A 20,727-nucleotide genomic window follows, 5' to 3' on the forward strand; every position below is an offset into this window, starting at 1 on the left:
TAATGATATTGCTATGTTAAGAGAAATTAATTTGTGATATTGTGTTCTCTTTTTAATTAAGCAATATTGCTTTTATAAAAAAACAATTTATAACCAAAAACAATGAACATGAAAAGTTAAACGAACACTTGTTCGGTCCTTTAAATATGAGACGTGGGCATGTTCCTTTAATAAATAAATATATAAACTTTTTTCTTTTATGTACAAGAGAAATCATTGTGAAGAAAAATAAAGAAACACACACGTTTTTACCTCAGTTTCAACTTATTATTATTATTATTATTATTATTATGGCCGGAAAAGTGACCGACTCCCCGGCGATCGGCATCGATCTCGGGACAACTTACTCTTGTGTGGCTGGTTGGAAGCATAATCGGGTGGAGATCATACCTAATGACCAAGGCAACCGAACCACACCTTCTTCTGTTGCTTTTGCTGACAAGGAGCGTCTGATAGGTGATGGCGCCAATAATCAACAAGCAATGAACCCTGCTAACACCGTGTTTGGTTAGTCTGTCAGTCGACTCGTTTCTTTTTTCTATTTTCTACTGAACAAAAAATAATATGTATACATTAAATCTGCTGAACAAATTGTATGTACGCCAATGAAATTTGTAGTCTGATCTTATGGCGCGTTCGTTTCACAAAATTCGTGGGAATTTAAAGTAATTGGAATTAAAATCCCATCACATGGCGTGTTCGTTTTGTTGGAATTGGAATCTTAATTTTCTTTTGATGCGTTCGGTTGTCAAGGAATTGGAATTCAATTCCCTCAAATTCCTTTAAATGATGGGATTCTAAATCCTTCCAAAATGTGGAGGATTTCAAGTGAATTCGTTAGAATCTTTTCTCGAGTTTTTTTTTTATTACGAGAACAACGAATAAAATACTTTGGTTTTTTTTACTTTTTTTGTTTTGATTTATATTTTGAGTTATTTTTTTATTATTATTTTTGAATATTTTTTTGAGGGGTTTTTGATCTTAATAGGAAACCCCTAAAAAAATCATAACACAAAATATAAATAAAAAATAAAAAATATAAAAAACTAAAATGTTTCCGCCATTATTCTTGTTAAAAAAAAAAAAAAAAACTTGATTCCAATTTCTCTGTCAAACGAACACACCAAGAATGGAATTGGATTTCAATTCCTTCAAATTCCAATTCCTATTGGAATGTTCAGATTCCAAATCATATTCCCTCCAATTCCAAATCCTATGCAAATTCCAATTCCAATTCCATTCCATTCCGTAAAACGAACGCGCCCTTAAGGAAATTGTACCTCAGTGAAGTTGCTTCAGTTATTAATCGCAATTCCTCATGCTTAGGGTTTTTGGGTTTTAGAGTTAGGATTTAGCAATAGTTAGTATCACTAGCACTGCTAACTAACAATGGTTCTGTTGGTTAACTATATTACAAAGGTTCCGGGTTCTGATTATTATTGATGCTTATTTATATCTGCAGATTCTAAGAGGTTGATTGGACGGAGAGTCAGTGACTCCAAAGTGCAAGAAGCAAGAAGACATCAAGCTATGGCCTTTTAAGGTCATAGAAGGGCCTTCCGACACACCAAAGATTGTGGTCACTTACAAAGGTCAAGAGAAGGAAGTTTTGGCTGAAGAAATTTCATCAATGATTCTTGGAAAGATGAAAGAAATTGTTGAGGCGTATCTTGGAAAGGTTGTTAAAGATGCAGTGGTTACTGTCCCTACTTACTTCAACGATTCACGTCAGGCTACCAAGGATGCTGGTACTATTGCTGGATTAAACGTCATTCGTATGATCAATGAGCCTACGGCAGCTGCAATCGCGTATGGACTAGACAATGAGTCTGACATTGTTGGCAAGGTAAACGTGCTTGTCTTTGATCTGGGTGGTGGCACATTTGATGTTTCTATAATGACAATTGAGGAAGGGGGTATATTTGAGGTGAAAGCTGTGGCTGGTGACACTCATTTGGGAGGAGAGGATTTTGATAACCGTATGGTGGATCACTGTGTTATGGAATTCAAGAGGAGATGGAACAAGGACTTGAGCGGGAACCAACGAGCACTGGGGAGGTTGAGGTTTGCTTGCGAGAAAGCAAAAAGAATTCTGTCATGTGCTACTCAGACGTCAATTGAACTGGATGGCTTGCATGAGGGGATTGATTTTTCTTTGAATTTTACTCGAGCCAAATTTGAAGAGCTGAACATGGATTTGTTTAAAATGAGCATCAAAACTTTGAAGACTTGTTTAAGTGATGCTAAGATGAAGAAATCTTGTATAGATCAAGTGATACTTGTTGGTGGCTCAACTAGGATTCCAAAGGTCCAGCTTATGCTGCAGGAATATTTTGATGGTAAAGAGTTATGCAAGAGTGTGAACCCTGATGAGGCGGTTGCTTATGGTGCAGCCGTTATGGCTTCTAAGTTAAGTGGTAACACTGAGAAGAGCGTTCAAGATGTCGGGTTACATGAGGTCACTCCTTTATCACTTGGTGTAGACGTAAAAGGACACATATTCAATGTTGTGATCCCAAGAAACACTCAAATACCTACAAGTCCAAAAAATATGGTACAGCTTCGGATAACCAATCTGTAGCAGAGATCGTGGTGTATCAAGGTGAAAGATCCAAATGTATAGATAACCATTTATTAGGCCAGTTCACGGTTTCTGGAATACCACTTGCTCCCAAAGGAGTCTCTCATATGATGGTATACTTTGAAATAAATGCCAACGGTATCCTCACCGTCACTGTTGGGATTACATCCACTGGTAAGATCGAGAAACTCACAATTAACGATGCCAACCGAAGACTATCCAAAGAAGAGATAGAGAAGATGGTAAATGATGCTGAGAAGTACAAACTTGAGGATCAAGAGTTCGAGAAAAAAGCAAAAGCATACAATGGATTAGAGGATTGTGTGTACACCATGAAGAATAAGATCAAAGAGTACAACATCAAGAAGAGGGTGCCCTCGGAGACCATGAAGGAAATGGAGAAAGTGACATAGGCTGTCGTGGTCTACTCAAAAACAATTAATTAAAGACTTAAATACCTATAACAAGTACGGGTAAGTAAGGTCGTCTTCACAGGGACTCAAGGAAAGTGCAAGTTTATTATAATTAAATTAATTATTAAACTAAGGCGGACAAACGATGTCAAGCAGTTTTTAGAAAAAAAATTAATTAAAAACTAACAATTACTTAAAAACGATTTGTGAATAATATTAATAAAAACATTCATTCTAGGTTCGGTTAATGTGACATTCAACTTAATTCCAGATTCGGTTATATTGATTACGCAGTAATTACTAAACCTAGTAGTTGGATTGTGATGTCAAACGATACCTTAACCGAATTGATGACACAATGAAACTCGGTTTACCTAACTACCAGCTTATGTTTGTTAAAACCAATTAAGAGACAATATTTGATGATAACTAGTCAATGACACAAGAGTTCAAACCCTAAATGTTGATAAACACAACCAAACAAATAATGCATCAATCAATAATCTCAAACACAAGTTGTTTAAATAATCAATCACAATTTAAGCAAGACTAAAGCAATAACTCAATCAAGCTCATAAACATTAAGCATACAAATCTGGTCAGAAGTTAAAATACACAAAAACCTAGCCTAGAATGAACAAAGCACTTAGCCGAACATGATCATAACGTAAATACACTTATCTTGGATGAACATGCAAACCACCCGACACGAACCGGAAGCCTTGGAATGATGGAAGATCGTCCTAAGCAGCCTCTTTTGCCTCTGGAAGTCGATGATAAACGAATGGGGAGGTTAAGGGGTTTATATAGGGAGAAAACTAAATTTTAGGCCGACATAAGCATCTTCGCGTATCGCGAAGATGTCCGGTTATGCTACTTCGCGTATCGCGAAGGACAAAATAATCGCAGCCGCCATTTTGCAACTTCGCGTATCGCGAAGTTGCCCTTCATTGCATCTTCGCGTATCGCGAAGATGTAAAATTTCAGATTTTATTTTTTTCTTTTCTTGAATGCCTCGTGATGCGTGCACTTCAAATCTTTCACTTCTTGATCTTCGTTCCAAGCCCGTAAATATCCTTGTTAAGCTCCATAGCCTCCAATGTCCTGAAACACGTAAACAACGCTTGAAGTACCAATGTTCATTCGTTTATTACCCTAAATATAACTAATTAATATATAAAACTAACTAACTTTTACCCAACAATCAGAAAGCGATTGCTGAAACGAGCAAGTGGCTCGACAACAACCAAGATGCGCCTTTTGCTGAGCTTGACCTTAAGAAGATGCACCTCAAATTTGTTTGCAAGCTGCTGGTTTAGGTATAAGAATACGGTTGTTGAATATAATTAGAATCTAAGCTTGTGTTCGTATTTTATTCCGCTTAATCTGTCATCTTTATTATATATCATTGGTTGCTAAATAATGGAATGTAAGTGGATACTTCTATTGCAGGTTAAATCTGGTAGATGCTTTGAACTATACTTTTGCCATGACTCAGTATGTATGGATGCTAAATAGTTAATAATTTATAGTTAAAGATATTCATATTTTGTTGTCAAGAGTGACTTGATAAGCATTTACGAGACATACCAACTGATAGATGATGTTTTATTATGTGGAAAGTGTTGCAACAGAGTTCTGTGCATAAAACATGACACTTGTATTTAATTTTATTTGCACTGTGTGTTGAGGATCACTATCCCTATAAGGAGTTCTTATTCTTTGTCGGATTTATTTTTTCTTTGTTTGGCTTCCTTGTTTTTGAGTTGTTAATTATCTTACATTATTACTCATGAAGCAACCAATGTATAAAATACATAGCATATTGTACAACTAATTATGCACACCGTGTTTGATAATCGTAAGTACACAAATTAATTAGTACTTTTGTGAGAGGAGAAATGTTTCTAGTTAGTATTTTGTGATAGGGTCAATAAACCATTAATATATATTAATAAATTACGGTATATAAGCGTATACGGCATATAATATACCCAATTTATTTTAAGTATATATAGTACTTGATTTATTTTAAGTATGTATGATATATGATATACTTGTAACAAACAGGTATGCCTGATACCCGGAAAGCTTTTAGTCGGGTGTGAAATAAGCTATTATAATCAAGTATGAGGTTGAGATTACCTAAACCATTCAAAAGCCGACTCATTACAATCCATAGCCACACGAGACACCACTTCACGTCCATTACCACTCCCACAAGCCTAAATGGATTCATTGGTCATGCTTGGATTGCCAAGATAGAAAAATATAAATTGATATGGAGTTGTGGACTACCACGTCATTTGAAATGCTGACAAAGATGGTGTTAAGGTCTTCCACGTAACGTGGGCAGTGAGCCAGTTACAAAACCAAACTTTTTTAACTGATGGATTGTAATATAGTTTTCTTTTGCGTCCGGATCATGGTTGTGCTACAATTTGAATCCTCTCAGCATGATTAAAAAGTGTGACATGGTTATATATTTATAAAAAATAACATATGAATTAAGAAAGTAACAATTTATGAATCGAATAAAGTCTATAGTAAACTAGTGTACGGTAATAAATATTGTTAAAAGTTTAGAAGTGTTTCTAAAAACTGATTATAAAGGTTTGAAACTTAGGCTGCAATTTAAATATCAAAAAGTTGAATAATTCACTTAAGATGACAGGTAAAGTAGAAATCTGGGCAAATATCTAGTCTCCTGCTCTACCTTTTTAGGCTACACGTGATTGCGTGGCTATGCATCGTGGAACCACGCCCTGAGCATTTTGTGTATGCGGCACATATGTTAATAGCACAACATATGCGCTCACATTTTGCAACACACATAGGTTCCATAATGCCTAGCACACCGTACTAGGAGTAAGACTTTAAAAGAGTCGTTATAGAGTGAGTGGGCCGGTTAAAAACGGCCTACATGACAGTAACAATGATGTGACGTTTTAAGTAGCACATGTTAGTTAACCACGATACATAATACACACTCTTACAATATGCATTTACACCAACCATGCAAAAAATAATAATAATAATAATAATATAATAATAATAATAATAATAATAATAATAATATTAGTTTATTTACAATTTAACATTGTCTTTTAATAAACAATCTTTGACTACATCAAATACACATAATGTCTCTCTCTCCCATCTCCTTCGTTTATAACTTCTTCTTTCCTTCTTTACTTCATCTACACTGCCTGATTTTTTCTTCTGATCAAGTTGTTTCACTCTTGTTTTCGAGTACAACTATTTTAATAGTCATGTTATGTTTTAAGGGGTCAAACTATAAAAAAAATGGATAAGGTACATATCACTGTTAACGGAAAACTTTGGTTTGCTAGAGAGTTTGGTGACCCCCGAAACCCTCCTGTAATTCCACCCATGAACGTGGGTAAGTTTAATATTCAATTTGATATTTATGAATTAAATACTTAGCTTCAATGTCGCATTAACTATTGTATAAACCTATACAGACGATAAGATACGATAAAGAAATATAAAAGTAAAAAAGGAAAACTCAATACGAGCTCATTTAACTTTAATTAGTAGTTGTAGTTGTAGTTGGTGTGACTGACATAATTTTCTTTTCGTAAGTGCCGTATAATATAACATCGATGTGGTATTCAAAACTCATACAAAAAGATATAATAACTTTACCCAGGGGTGAGCATAAAAACTGAATTAACCTAACCGAAAAACGGTACCAAAGCATTAATTATCAATTAATTTTTTGAATAACTGATTTTTTTTGGTTCAGTTAACCACTTTATAGTTTACATAACCGAAATTAACCGAACCAATTATCAAATCTCAGGTACGACTCATTAACAATTTAACATAAAAAGTTCAAGTATGTCTCATTAGCAATTTAACATTTCATCCCAACTTTTGGCAAGGCTGGCTCTCAAGGAGGGCAGGGTGGTCAACGGACCCCGGCCCAACATCCCGTTGGGTCCGAATTTTTTTTAAAACAATTATATATATATTCTTACGAAAAAATATGTATATTCAATGTTTAAACTCAATTACACAATCATTAGTATGGTCTAGTGGCAACGGGACTAAGTCTCGACCTAAAGGCTGTGGTATCTTGTCTCATTTTTAGACATGTTTAATTAAGCTTATTTTTATATTAAAAGTTTTTTTTACAAAACCCAAATCATAACAAATTAAGTCGATTTAAAATTAAATTATTTAAACCAAATAAAAGCCCTCTTTAATTTACTTAAGGCCCATTTTTTTTCGCCTTTTTTTGCCTTCGGCTCAAAAAAATTTAACAATTCTCGGAGACGACCCTGACTTTTAGGTCCACTAGTTTTAAGTATGGTCGGTTAGCGAATTAACGTATAAGTTCAACCTTGAACTCTAAACTGTTGAATTTTTTATGTAGCATATATAGCTTCTACTATACATTTATAAAATACGCGGATGAATGCTTAGTAACTGAAAACTAAACAAAAACTGAAAATAAAAACCGATTATCCAAAACCGACCGATCAAAAACCGATCAGCTAGTAAACTAGAATAAACGAAGACTTTGGTTTCAGTTTCGCCTAATAACCAAACTGAACCATGGTCACCCTAAGTTTACCCGTATGTGTTTTCATTGTAAAATAAAAGTCAAGGTAAAAAGGCGAAACACACATGTACCTTTGTATTTTGAATTTAGGGTGTTTTTGGGATTGCTTATTTAAGTGAAAAATGACTTTTTGTTAAAAGGACTTATTAACTTATGAATTTTTTAAAAGAAGTTTTAAAAAAAATGTTTGGATTAGCTTATGTGTTGGGGAAAACCAAAATGACTAAAAAATACACTCTTTTTTAAAAAGAGTGTAATGGGTTTTAAGGGTTATAAGGGTGTAATAGGTAAATCAAACCCATTAAGTTAATAAGTTACATATTCCTAACTTTTCAAAACCCCGTTATTTTGCCTTCTTCGTAAGGTAAAATTCATAAGGCCTTATGGTTTGCCAACACCTTATTAACTTTTCAAAAAGTTTATAAGTTATAAGTTGATGAAAATAAGGAATCTCAAACACCCCCTTAATGTACGGAAGAGCTAAAAACGACGCATCGGCGATAGGCATTGATCTCGGAACATGTCACACCCCGGATCAGGGTCTGGGCGTGACACCCAACGTTGGTACCTGTTTTGTTAATATATCAGAGTTTAGGGTTATAAAGCGAAAGACTTTAATAAAATATTATTAGATTTAAAAGACGGGATTTTAAAACACCCATTAGTTTGAACATAAGTGTTTGGATTACAAAACCATGTTTCACATTATTTTATTTATAAAGCATCCATTAAGCCATCAGATCGTCTAACGGCTACCCTTCTTCTCCAAACACCTATTCTCCATTACCTGTAAAACAGTTATAAAAATACGTCAGCAACACATGCTGGTGAACACGCTGACACAAAATATTTAAGTTACTTAGTTATTCCCTCGGGTATCTTATGACCCTGCCCATCGTGGCTTAGGAAACAACCAAGTTAAATATACTATTATAAACCTCCAGTTATACTTGAAACCTCTCAGCGATATCGCAGCATCGAGTTATTAGCAACTATTCAATATACACGAGATAATCCCCTCTCGGACATTACTTAGGTCCGGCCCAACGTGGCGGAGGCATTAGCAAGTGTGGTGTGGTGTGCCCACCGACTACCCACATATGTAAGGATCCAAACAAACGTATACAATAGCCTGAGGGCCAGCATTACTTTTGTTTATAAAGTTTTAGGGATATAATCTCACGCAAACATTCAAGACTTTGTTTTATAAAAAGTTGGACGTATTCACCTTTCTTTTTGGTTGGTGTTTCTCACCAATTTGTCTCGTTACCTCAGACCTATAGTACGAGAATAACATTTTATAAGTACTAGATCAACGATCTAGCTTCAGACCTTTAGTCCGATTGCATAACCTTTACCTTGACATTTTATCTCTTTATAAATATAAGGACCTCTAGTCCTTTCTTTTGTTAATCATTTATAAACCTTTGTTTTTTCTTCGTGAAGAAACATATATTTCAACTTTCTTTTATTATAAAAATACTTAATAAAATCTTTATATATAATAAAGAAGTATTATTTTATCTATAATCTCGACTTTATGGAATCTCATTTCCACTTTATAAAATCAAGGTACAGGCTATATCCCTGACTAGGGTCTAAGCCATTTATAATATAATAATCGGGCAGAACCCCTACCTTGAATGACTTATTACTCGAAACGCCTATGCTCTACTTGGACCGCACTTCTACTTGGACCACACTTCTACTCGGAGAAAGGTCGAGAGAGAGTAACTAGGTAGAGTTATGGCACGCATTTCGAGGTAAGACTTGTCGGGATATCGCCATATCGGGGTCGTGGCACGCTTATCGAGGTAATGTAGGTGTTTTTGGAGTGAGTTGGATGAGTGAGGACCACCCCCATGGCCGGCCTATTTATTTTCCTGCATCTTCGCGTATCGCGAAGATGCACTAGCTTTGCTGAGTCGCCGCGTAGGCTTGCCACGTGTCGCTACGGTATCGCCGCGTGATACGCGAAGATGCAAAACGTGGATTCTTCGCATATCGCGAAGATGCAAAACTTTGAATCTGTTCATTTTTAGTCCATGATCTTTTGGTAACTTGCCATATCTTGATTTCGTCTCATCATCATCCAAAAATACAAAGGCGGCTTTTAAGCAGCTCACGGCGATGCGAGCGTGCGAAGTGCAAAGTGTGCCATCAAAGCGCCACATTGCGTCTATCGCCCTTCGCCCGTGCCCGTGTGCGTCGGGTGCTCGCACCCTTCGCTAGGACAAGGGAGTGTGCGAAGCATGATCGGATCGAGATCGTACCTAATGATCAAGGCAACCGAAACACGCCATCTTCTGTTGCTTTCGTTGATGAAGAGCATTTGATTGGTGATGGCACCAAGTTTGAATCAAGCTCCAATGAACCCTGCTAACACCATATTTGGTCGGTACATTGCTAGCTATTTTATTTTTTCGCTCGGTTCTACTTGACGTTTTAATGCATATTTACTGCATAGGTAGAGGTAGGGTAGTAAAACGATCCGCAAGCCTAAGAAAGACACCTGCAGGCCGTCAGTAGCACCCGCGGGTCATCAACAGTACAAAAGTGATAGACGGTGGCTGGGTGTTAGGGATGGAGTTATTGGGGGTGGAATAGTGAATGGTGGTAAACTAGTGGTTAAAAATTACAACTTATGGTGATTTGGTCTTCATGGGTGTGAACTTGGAAGACATTGAGGTGTGGTGTTATTTTATTGAACAAAGTCAGTTTGGTAGCATTTACAAGAGGAAGTTGTCATTAGGGAAATATGTGATGGAGTATATTAAGGGTAAAATAATAATATAATAAAAGTTTTTTAATAAATTGGGTAAATATGTAAGATATATGGTTTAAAGTAGAGAAATATGTAATTGATTTTAATAGTTGGGTAAATATGTAATAAATGATCTTAGTAGGTGTAAAGGGATTTATGTAAATGCCCCTAATTTGAAACTTTGTAACTTGTAACTTTTAACTTATATAATTTAAGGAGGTCAAATAAGGAATACCAAACACCCCATTTTTTAGAACGACGACTTTCTTGTATTTAGGTTAGTGCACTCTCTAAATTTAGAGAGCCCCACTGCCCCACTTTGACCAGACTATGTTGTCTTAATCGGGTCCACGCTGACTTTTATAGTTTGCCTTGGGCGTTCCCCCGGGAAACCATACCGTCGGCTGCCACTTGACAGTCGTTGTGCCACCACAAAAGCAGAACTCTTTGGCATAACACACGGTGAGACGAAAACCCAGGTGGGCTCAGGGTTCAAATCGACAACTTTTGCACAAGGCCTGGCTCAAATCATTCTAAAAACGAAGGGAGCAAAGCCAATCCTGCTAAAAACGAAGCTTTGGGACGTAGGAGCCGAAAAAATACCATATACGAACCGTTGAACCCTACTAAGAAAATTCATAGCCTCCGGGACCAGAAAAACAAATGTATTAAAAGTAAAAGAGAGAAATTAAAACATCACAATTATGTCACAATTGAAAGATCAAACTCCACCTTAATCCACTATATTAATTAATGCATATTTAATTTATTACATTATTTAACGTACATAACCACTAATAACTATAATTATTTGAATAATAATAATACCTAATTATTATTATTATTGTTCAAGGCAAGTCAGGTTTGGCGTCAGATTAAATTTAACTCCTACAAACCCATCACAAAACGATATACAAAAGAGTATAACTTTATTTTATTACTAGTTGGTCTTTTCCTTTTTCAAATAGAAGTCAAGATAAAAAGACCAAACTCACACTTCATTTACATTTGAATTTTTAAAGCAATGTTGATCTTGGAGCAACTTACTCTTGTGTGGCCGTTTGGAAGGATAATCGGGTGGAGATCATACCTAACGATCAAGGCAACTGAACCCCTCATTCTTCTATTGCTTTTGTTGACAAGGAGCGTCTGATCGAGTATTAGGTGAGGATTATCTACACTATTCCAAAAGCCGGCCCATCATCATCCCTTGCCACATTAAAAACACCATTTCACAACCGTTAGCACTCTCGCAAGCCTAATTGGCTAACCAGATTCAGTGGTCATGCTTGTGAAGTTGTGTTACTACTCTGGCAAAATAAAAAATGATGTGGAGTTGTATAGGGGTGAGCAAGACAAGGGTCGGACCCTTGAAACCCGGTTACCCGACTCGCAAAACTCTTATTTAGACCCGGGTATATAATATAGTTTGGGTTAAGGGTTTTTAAATTCACCTTAAAGGGTAAAAGAGTTTCAAGAGTCCGACCCTTATTCAAACCCTTGACCCGTTTACTAGTTTCTAGATATACATCAGTTCGTGATTCATCTAAAATTTAGGAGAGAATTGCATTTCATATATGATTAATCCGAAACTGATATTTGGGAACCACTAAACTGTTCTCTACATGTAATTTGTGAATGTGAATATTATTTGCATCAGTTCAAATAGTTGATAAACTTTCAAAATTAGACTTTAGTATGCTATTAAATGAAAGTATAGTTGTTCTAAGATTCATATATTAAAGTTATGCATTATGTATGAGATATGCAACTAGTGAATGAAGAAAAGAAGATGTTATTAGTGTCTCAAAGAATAAATGGTTGAACCCTTGAAACCCTTATTTATACCTGACCCTTTTATTGTTTAGAGGGTAGAGTCTTGGGTCCACATTTCTTCCTAAAAAGGTAAAGGGTCCGAATCAGGTATTGGATAAAAGGGTCGGGTACTCGGATTTAACCCTTTAAACAGTCCTAGAGTTCTAGACTACCACATCATTTGAAATACTAACTTGGATAATGGTAAGGACTTCCGCGTAACGTGGGCAAGTGTAAGTGATTTAAGTAAATAAAAAATTGCATTAACTAAAGAAAACAATGTTGGCTGCTTGGTTTAAAACACATTATTTCCAATTTTGCTTAATTTAAAAGTAAAAAATGAAACTTTCATAGGAGCTCATTTAACTTTTGTCTAACTAGCTGGTGTGACATTGATCATTGATGACGTGTTGTGTATTTTAAATTTGAAGTTCCGTATAATACCAATACCTTTTCTTTGTCAAATAGAAGTCTAATGGAGGGAAGAGGAAACGACACTCCGGCGATCGGCATTGATCTAGGCAACCGAACCACGCCATCTTATGTTGCTTTTCTCGATGCGGAACGTCTAATCGGTGATGGTGCCAAGAATCAAGCTCTAATGAACTCTGCTAACACCATATTTGGTCAGTCTACGTTGCTCTTAATCCAGACTGCTAGCTATTTTATTTTTTTATCTATAGTTAAAATAATATTATAAGAAAAATGGTTCGGAAGATTTTGATTGTCAAAAATGGATTTTGATTTTTAGAAACTTGTTTTTCAATGAAGCTTCTGGAGTGTTTGATGTTTGTTAATATATAGATAATATTTCAAACAAAGACACCACAAGTGCGTTTGATTAGGGTTGAGTTAAAACTTGTTTTCAAAACTGTGGCTACTCGGTTAGTACCATTAAAGAAATGAATCTTTGAAAAACCAGTTTGTTTTACATAAAGTATAAGATATCTAGCACCTAAAAATGAAACCTCACAAGTTACCATTTAAGTTGCCTATTTGTCATCTGGAATATTAATTAGATTCACACTCACACACACCATCACTAGGATAACATGTCAAGTCTGTTTGGAACCATGGAAGCAAACAAACTAATGGTCTTCATCTTGTGCTGAAGAAAGTTATTTCAAAGGACAGTGGTGCCTGAAGAAATAAGAACTAAAGAACAGAAACCACACCTAGTTAGCATCACTTTGTGTTCATATTAATTATAACACAAAGTTTTTAAGTTTTGATTATGTTTGGTGCCACGTGCTCGGTTCTACTTGATGTTTATTTGCATGCATGGTATTTGGTGTTTTATTTGCGTTAAAAACTTAGTGTTGTTCTTAGGAGTTAAAATCATTACTGTTATAGTTTCTTTTTATGGATTTTCAGATGCTAAGAGGCTGATTGGAAGGAGATTCAGTGATTCCAAAGTGCAGGAAGACATCAAGCTGTGGCCTTTTAAGGTCATAGAAGGGGCTTCTAACACACCAAAGGTTGTGGTCACTTACAAAGGTCAAGAGAAGGAGTTTTTGGCTGAAGAAATATCCTCAATGATTCTTGGCAAGATGAAAGAAGTTGCAGAGGTGTATCTTGGAAAGGTTGTAAAAATGCTGTGATAACTGTCCCAGCTTATTTCAATGATTCACAGCGTCAAGCTACCAAGGATGCTGGTACTATTTCTGGATTAAACGTGATTCGTATGATCAATGAGCCTACAACAGCTGCAATTGCCTATGGACTAGACAATAAGTCTAATATTGTTGGCAAGATAAACGTGCTTATCTTTGATCTGGGTGGTGGCACTTTTGATATTTGTATTTTGACTATTGACAAAGGGCGTGTTTTTGAGGTCAAAGCAGTTGCTGGTGACACTCATTTGGGAGGTGAGGATTTTGATAACTGCATGGTGGATCATTGTGTTATGGACTTCAAGAGGAGATGGAACAAAGACTTGAGCGGAAACCAACGAGCATTGGGGAGGTTGAGATTTGCTTGTGAGAAAGCAAAAAGGATTCTCTCATGTACTACTCACACATCAGTTGAATTGGATTGCTTGCATGAGGGGATTGATTTTTCTATGAAATTTACTCGAGCAAAATTTGAAGATCTCAACATGGGTTCGTTTTATAAGTGCATCGAGACTCTGGAGACATGCTTAAGTGATGCAAAGATGGGAAAATCTTGTGTAGACCAAGTGATTCTTGTTGGTGGCTCAACAAGGATACCGAAGATCCAGCATATGCTGCAGGAATATTTTGATGGCAAATTGTTATGCGAGAGTTTGAACCCTGATGAGGCTGTTGCATATGGTGCAGCCGTTTTGGCTTCCAGTTTGAGTGGATACGGTGATAAGAGTGTTCAAGATGTGGTGCTACTTGATGTCACTCCTTTATCTCTTGGTATAGGTCTAAAAGGAAATGTCTTTGATGTTGTGACCCCACGAAACACTCCAATACCTACAAGTAATGCCAAATCATACTTTACAGCCAAATATAACCAATCTGTTATCGGTATATATGTTTATCAAGGTGAAAGATCTAGATCTACAGATAATCATTTGCTGGGCAAGTTCAGCATATCCGGAATACCACCTGCTCCGAAAGGAGTCTCTTCAGTTATGGTATGCTTTGAAATAGATGCCAGTGGTATCCTCACAGTCACCGCTTCCATAATATCCACAGGCAAGATAGAAAAACTCACAATTTCAAATGAAAATGGAAGACTCTCCAGTGAAGAGATTGAGAAGATGGTAACAGATGCTGAGAAGTACAGAGCTGAAGATCAAGAGTTCAAGAAGAAAGCGGATGCCTACAACTCATAGAGGATTGCTTATACAAGGTGCAGAAGAAGATCAAAGACTACAATATCAAGAAGAGTGTGGATCCCGAGAACCTTAAGGAAATAGAGAAAGCCATTGGTAAAACGACTAAGTGGCTGAATGAAAACCAAGGAGCACCTTTTTCTGAGCTTCACCTTATGAAGGTACATCTAGAATTTGTTTGCAAGCCACTGCTTTAGGTCTCAGATTATGGTTGTTGAACATTGGAATCTAAGTTTTTGTGTTGTCTTTTTGTCCCACTTAAATCTGTCATCAAAGTCAATGGTTGCTAAACATTGGAATCTAAGTAAGTGGGTGATACTCTGCTAGATGCTTAGACTTCCACTTTTGCTATGAATGTTTAATAGTTTACAGTTTGAAGTTAAAATCTTTGGTATCCTGTTTATATTTCGTGTGGGTGCTATTTTTCTTTTATAGTGCATACTATCTTGCATGAATTACTTTGAGCACTTCGAAACCATGAAATTTGTATTGTGTTAGAACAAACAGTAGAGTTACTGGCATTAAGTTAGTCTGTTGGTTAGTAGTGGTACCTAACTAAGTGATGTTTTATTGAATCATTATTAGAAATACAAATACATTTTCAAGTACTTTTTAGTTTGTTAGTTGTTACATTTAGTTTTTGTTTTTATTTTTATTTTTTTAGAATAAACAAGGCTTTCACTTAGACATCAGCTTGTTTTTGAAAAGAGCGTGCACCTTGGTGTGAGGCACAGGCTCTTGCTTCAGACTCACTTCCGACTCAACGAGGCGCATTGTGCACAAAAGCGTACTTTAGGCGCAAAAAATGTCACAGGAAAGCGGCGTGAGCACACCTTTTGCTCAAGGAGGGTTTTATTATGTATATATAGTTTCTTAGGTTGTACCGTCGAATAGGTTATTTGATTATTAGGTCCTATATAATATTTATTTATAGCTAATGTTTTGGTAGGTGATAAAGGGTTTATAATTCTGTTTTGATAGGTACAACCTTGTTAAAGGTCAATACTGTCACATCTGAAATGAAATGGTTACATTATCAGAAAAACTGAAAAGATTGTACATGTTGCATGAACACGACCCAGCTCAACTTACTGAAACCGAAACTCTTGGTTTGGTGTTTAGGTTTGAGAATAACCAATACTTCAGTTCGGTTGTGCTTGGCGTACTTCATGTAGGTTTCATATTTCAGTTTCTTGGATAGGTTTTGTCGCATGCATCTGTTATGACTTGGTTAGGGCTCGAAACCGACCCAGTGGACCCAGGAAGGCACACTGATAGTAGATCGATTCAAGATGGCTAATCTACCGATTGAAAGTGACCCTCAGAAGGTTAGACTCCAAAGAAATAAGATAAAAAGATAAAACTTTGAAATGTTTTTCTTCTCTAATTCAATTAAAAGATGGAAGCCATTAAATAGGCTTACGAATTACGATGCATAGTAGAAACGTGATGTGCAGCTAAATTTAAGGAGACATGGGCTTGATGCTAAAATGGGAAACATGCAGAAGTTGAAAACAATAATAAATTAAACGTGTGAATAACATGAACATGTCTTGCATCATATGGGTCGGGTCTTCATAGATAAAGGGTACGTAACACAAACCCTTTGAAACATGGCACATTTGATCTATTTTAGATTCTAACCCAAAACATGGCCCCTTTTAAACATTAATTTTAGTTCAGTTTACTCAATATTTAAATGGATATATGTCAATAACGCCAACAAGAATTTAATATCTACTATGAAATATATGATATCCAAAATTCATGATATTACATGTTTTATGTTCGTAAAATTTTATAATCCACAGAAACTCTTTTAAGTTTGCACAAAGTCAGACAAATAGCAATCACGATCGGGAAGGCGATCTATTAACACTTCTATAGAGATGTGAATCCTAACTATGCGGCCTTGCTATTCTATCTGATGAGTATTGCAAACGCATGTACAAAAATTGATTGATTGGTCACGTTTTAAGAAAACTCCCCGGTAAAGAAACAGAGGGTGTGTGATCAACTACATCTAAATCACTCCAATTGAGTATGAACTTACAATGTTGATTCAAAGAAACACGCTCATCATCAGTTTACGGATTGATGTTCCCCATATCTTTCTTTGCGTTTCTATCATTCACGAGGGATTGTGTTTTAAACACTCCTAAGCTTTTTATTGATCGAATAATCCAAAAGTGTTTATTATAATAGGAAACTAAACTAATTTGATCTCTTGTACTATTTGAAATTAAGAAAATATATATATAAACATACCTAACAATTATAACAACATCAAGATGAAATAACTGAATTACTGTTTGTATCGGGATTTTTAATTCTTTAATACCGTCTCCCATTTTTTATAATTATAAAAATACTTTTATTGACTAAGTAGTAAATAACAGATTGACTCAACAGTCAACAATATATTATGGCTGCTCGAGCTCATTTCTCAAATGGACTCGAATTTAGGCTTGAGTTCGCATCTAACTCGTTTATTAAATAAGTACAGTTTAGCCTTAAGTTTAATTAAGCTCAACTCGATTCTAGCTTGGATAGCTCACGAGCAGCTCAACTCGTCACCCTAATCCTTGTCGAGCTCATCGATATTGATTTGATGGCCAAAGTTGTATGATTTGGCCAGATTCACGGATTTCTAATTTCGAATTTGTACAGCCTATGCATTCAATAGTGTTGCATGAGTTCTTGTTAGAAGTTATACTCTTTAATGCTGAATTTATCGAAAAATAGAAATGAACTCTTAACTAACAAAGCAAGAAGAAACGAAACTAAAGCTCCACTAGAACTGGAAGGATTCCCATCACAAATTGGCATCATATATACCTTTCAACTGCATCAAAACACCAACTTCCATCAGATGGAAATTGATCATCCTTACCAAGTTACCATAAGGTGTGTGCTTTTGCTGCTCAGGAGGTGTTGGCCTACTATCTAGTGATTCTCAACAGTCTCGTCATAAGATTTTAACATCCACTTTTCACATCAAAGCAACAAAATACGAAAGGTCTAAACTTCAAATTATAATATTCATCAACCACATCTATGAAAGATTAAGTGAAACAAAAACGCCAAGCACAAGTTTAGATCCTAATATTCAACAACCGTAATCTTAAGACCTAAAAAAGAGGCTTGCAAACGAACTCAAGGTGCACCTTCATAGAGTGAAGCTTAGCAAGAGATGCAGCTTGGTTGCCCTCAAGCCACTTGGTCGTTTTATCAATGGCTTTCTTCATTACCTGCAAAATCTCATGGTGCATACTCTTCTTGACACTTCGCTCTTCGAGCTTGTTCTTCAGGTTGTATACCCAATCCTCTAATGCGTTGTGTGCTTCCGCTTTCTTCTTCAATTCTTGGTCCTCAAGCTTGTACTTCTTAGCATCATGTATCATCTTCTCAATCTCTTCTTTGGAGAGTTCCCATTGCATTGGTGATTGTGAGTTTCTCAATCTTACCGGTGGATATTATTGAGGCGGTGACTGTGAGGATACCCTTGGCATCTATTTCAAAGCCTATAATAACTTCAGAGATGCCTTTGGGAGCAGGTGGTATTCTGTAGATTCTGAAATTTCCCAACAAATGATTATCTTCGGATCTGGATCTTTCACCTTGATACACAGTAATATCCATACCAGTTTGGTTATCTTTAACTGTAATGCCTACTTTGGCGTTACTTGTAGGTACTGGAGTGTTTCTTGGGATCACAACATAGAATATGTCTCCTTTTACATTTGTACCAAGTGATAAAGGAGTGGCATCACGTAGAACCACATCTTGAACACTCTTCTCAGTGTTACCACTTAACTTAGAAGCCAAAATAGCTGCACCATACGCAACAGCTTCATCAGGGTTCACACTCTTGCATAACTCTCTGCCATTGAAATATTTCAGCAACATATGTTGGACCTTTGGAATCCTAGTTGAGCCACCAACAAGTATCACTTGATCTATACAAGATTTTTTCATCTTAGCATCACTTAAACAAGTCTCCAAAGTCTTGATGCTTACTTTAAACAAATCCATGTTCAGCTCTTCAAATTTGGCTCGAGTAAATTTCAAAGAAAAATCAATCCCCTCGTGCAAGCTATCCAATTCAATTGATGTCTGAGTAGCACATGACAGAATCCTTTTTGCTTTCTCACAAGCAAACCTCAACCTCCCCAATGCTCGATGGTTCATGGTCAAGTCCTTGTTCCATCTCCTCTTGAATTCCAGAACACAGTGATCCACCATACGGCTATCAAAATCCTCACCTCCCAAATGAGTGTCACCGGCAACAGCTTTCACCTCAAATGCACCCCCTTCCTCAATTGTCATTATCGAAACATCAAAAGTGCCACCACCAAGATCAAATATGAGCACATTTATCTTGCCAAGAATGTCAGACTTGTTGTCTTGACCATACGCGATTGCACCTGCTGTAGGCTCGTTGATCATACGAATGACATTTAATCCAGCAATAGTACCAGCATCCTTGGTAGCCTGACGTTGTGAATCGTTGAAGTAAGCAGGGACAGTTACCACAGCATCTTTAACAACCTTTCCAAGATACCCCTCAGCAATTTCTTTCATCTTTCCAAGAATCATTGATGAAATTTCTTCAGCCAGAAATTCCTTCTCTTGACCTTTGTAAGTGACCACAATCTTTGGTGTGTCGGAAGGCCCTTCTATGACCTTAAAAGGCCACAACTTGATGTCTTCCTGCACTTGGAGTCACTGAATCTCCTTCTAATCAACCTCTTAGCATCTGCAAATCAAAGGTTAATTATCAATAACAAGCTATATAAGCATCAAATACTATGCAGTAGAGATAAACATCAAGTAGATGACATAACTAAATCTTGAACCCTTGTGTTTTAAAACAATTGCTATCCAAGTCAAGGGGTGGTGCCAAACACTAGAACCCCAAACATTAGAAATGGCAATTGCCTTGCTTCAAATAGTATAATAATATATAACAAAATAACTTTGTACATACATTTTTTGATGATTGCTACAAAACAAAAGAACCAGCATTCGGTTAAAACTGGAAACTAGAAAAAAGAAACGACTACACTGATTTTGTATATTTTTAGATGATAGCTAAATTAAAACAAAACAGAAACGAAGAGCACGTAGACTGACCAAATATGGTGTTAGCAGGGTTCATTGCTTATTGATTATTGGCGCCATCACCTATCAGACGCTCCTTGTCAGCAAAAGCAACAGAAGAAGGCGTGGTTCGGTTGCCTTGGTCATTAGGTATGATCTCCACCCGATTATGCTTCCAACCAGCCACACAAGAGTAAGTTGTTCCGAGATCGATGCCGATCGCCGGTGAGCTGCTTCCTTTTCCGGCCATAATGATCAAAATTCAAAAGTGGGAAAAAACAGTAAAGTAAAACAAAAAGGTACGTAAAGAATGAATAGATGAATAACAAGAAACAAGTTTGAATTAATTTATAGATGAAATTAATTGCAGCTGTAATCAAACTCTTCAATCCATTTTGGATTTTTTTGTGTTTATCTTTTAATTTTATTTTATCTCTTGAATTTGAGTTACAAACTGTATGCAACAAAATATTTAACTCCCACTTTTATATATGATGAGATTTATGTCAATCTCCAACCGAAACGAAAGGTTGTTTTGCTCCTTTTTATATGCGGCTTAGTTTTTAAATTTATCTTTTTATGATTTGCAAAGTGTTTATCGAACGGTAGCAAACTGCAACCACGGGTTATTGCACGCTAGCTAGTCATGTACAA

General features: G+C 36.2%; 3 pseudogenes across 1 annotated transcript; 2 read left to right on the forward strand and 1 right to left on the reverse strand.

Moving 5' to 3' along the window:
- Nucleotides 1-290: 290 nt before the first annotated feature.
- On the forward strand, nt 291-4,313 carry LOC143635755 (heat shock cognate 70 kDa protein-like; annotated as a pseudogene).
- Nucleotides 4,314-12,639: 8,326 nt separating this feature from the next.
- LOC143635756 (heat shock cognate 70 kDa protein-like) lies at nt 12,640-15,395 on the forward strand (annotated as a pseudogene). The gene is made up of 2 exons (XR_013154121.1): nt 12,640-12,790; nt 13,539-15,395. The product of XR_013154121.1 is annotated as a heat shock cognate 70 kDa protein-like (transcript).
- Nucleotides 15,396-18,101: 2,706 nt separating this feature from the next.
- On the reverse strand, nt 18,102-20,323 carry LOC143635757 (heat shock cognate 70 kDa protein-like; annotated as a pseudogene).
- Between the last annotated feature and the right edge of the window lie 404 nt (nt 20,324-20,727).

This window comes from Bidens hawaiensis, unplaced genomic scaffold (genome assembly GCF_021521415.1).
Source record: "Bidens hawaiensis isolate Kalapana, Puna unplaced genomic scaffold, B.hawaiensis_p1.1 tig00007678_1, whole genome shotgun sequence".
Lineage (NCBI taxonomy): Eukaryota > Viridiplantae > Streptophyta > Magnoliopsida > Asterales > Asteraceae > Bidens > Bidens hawaiensis.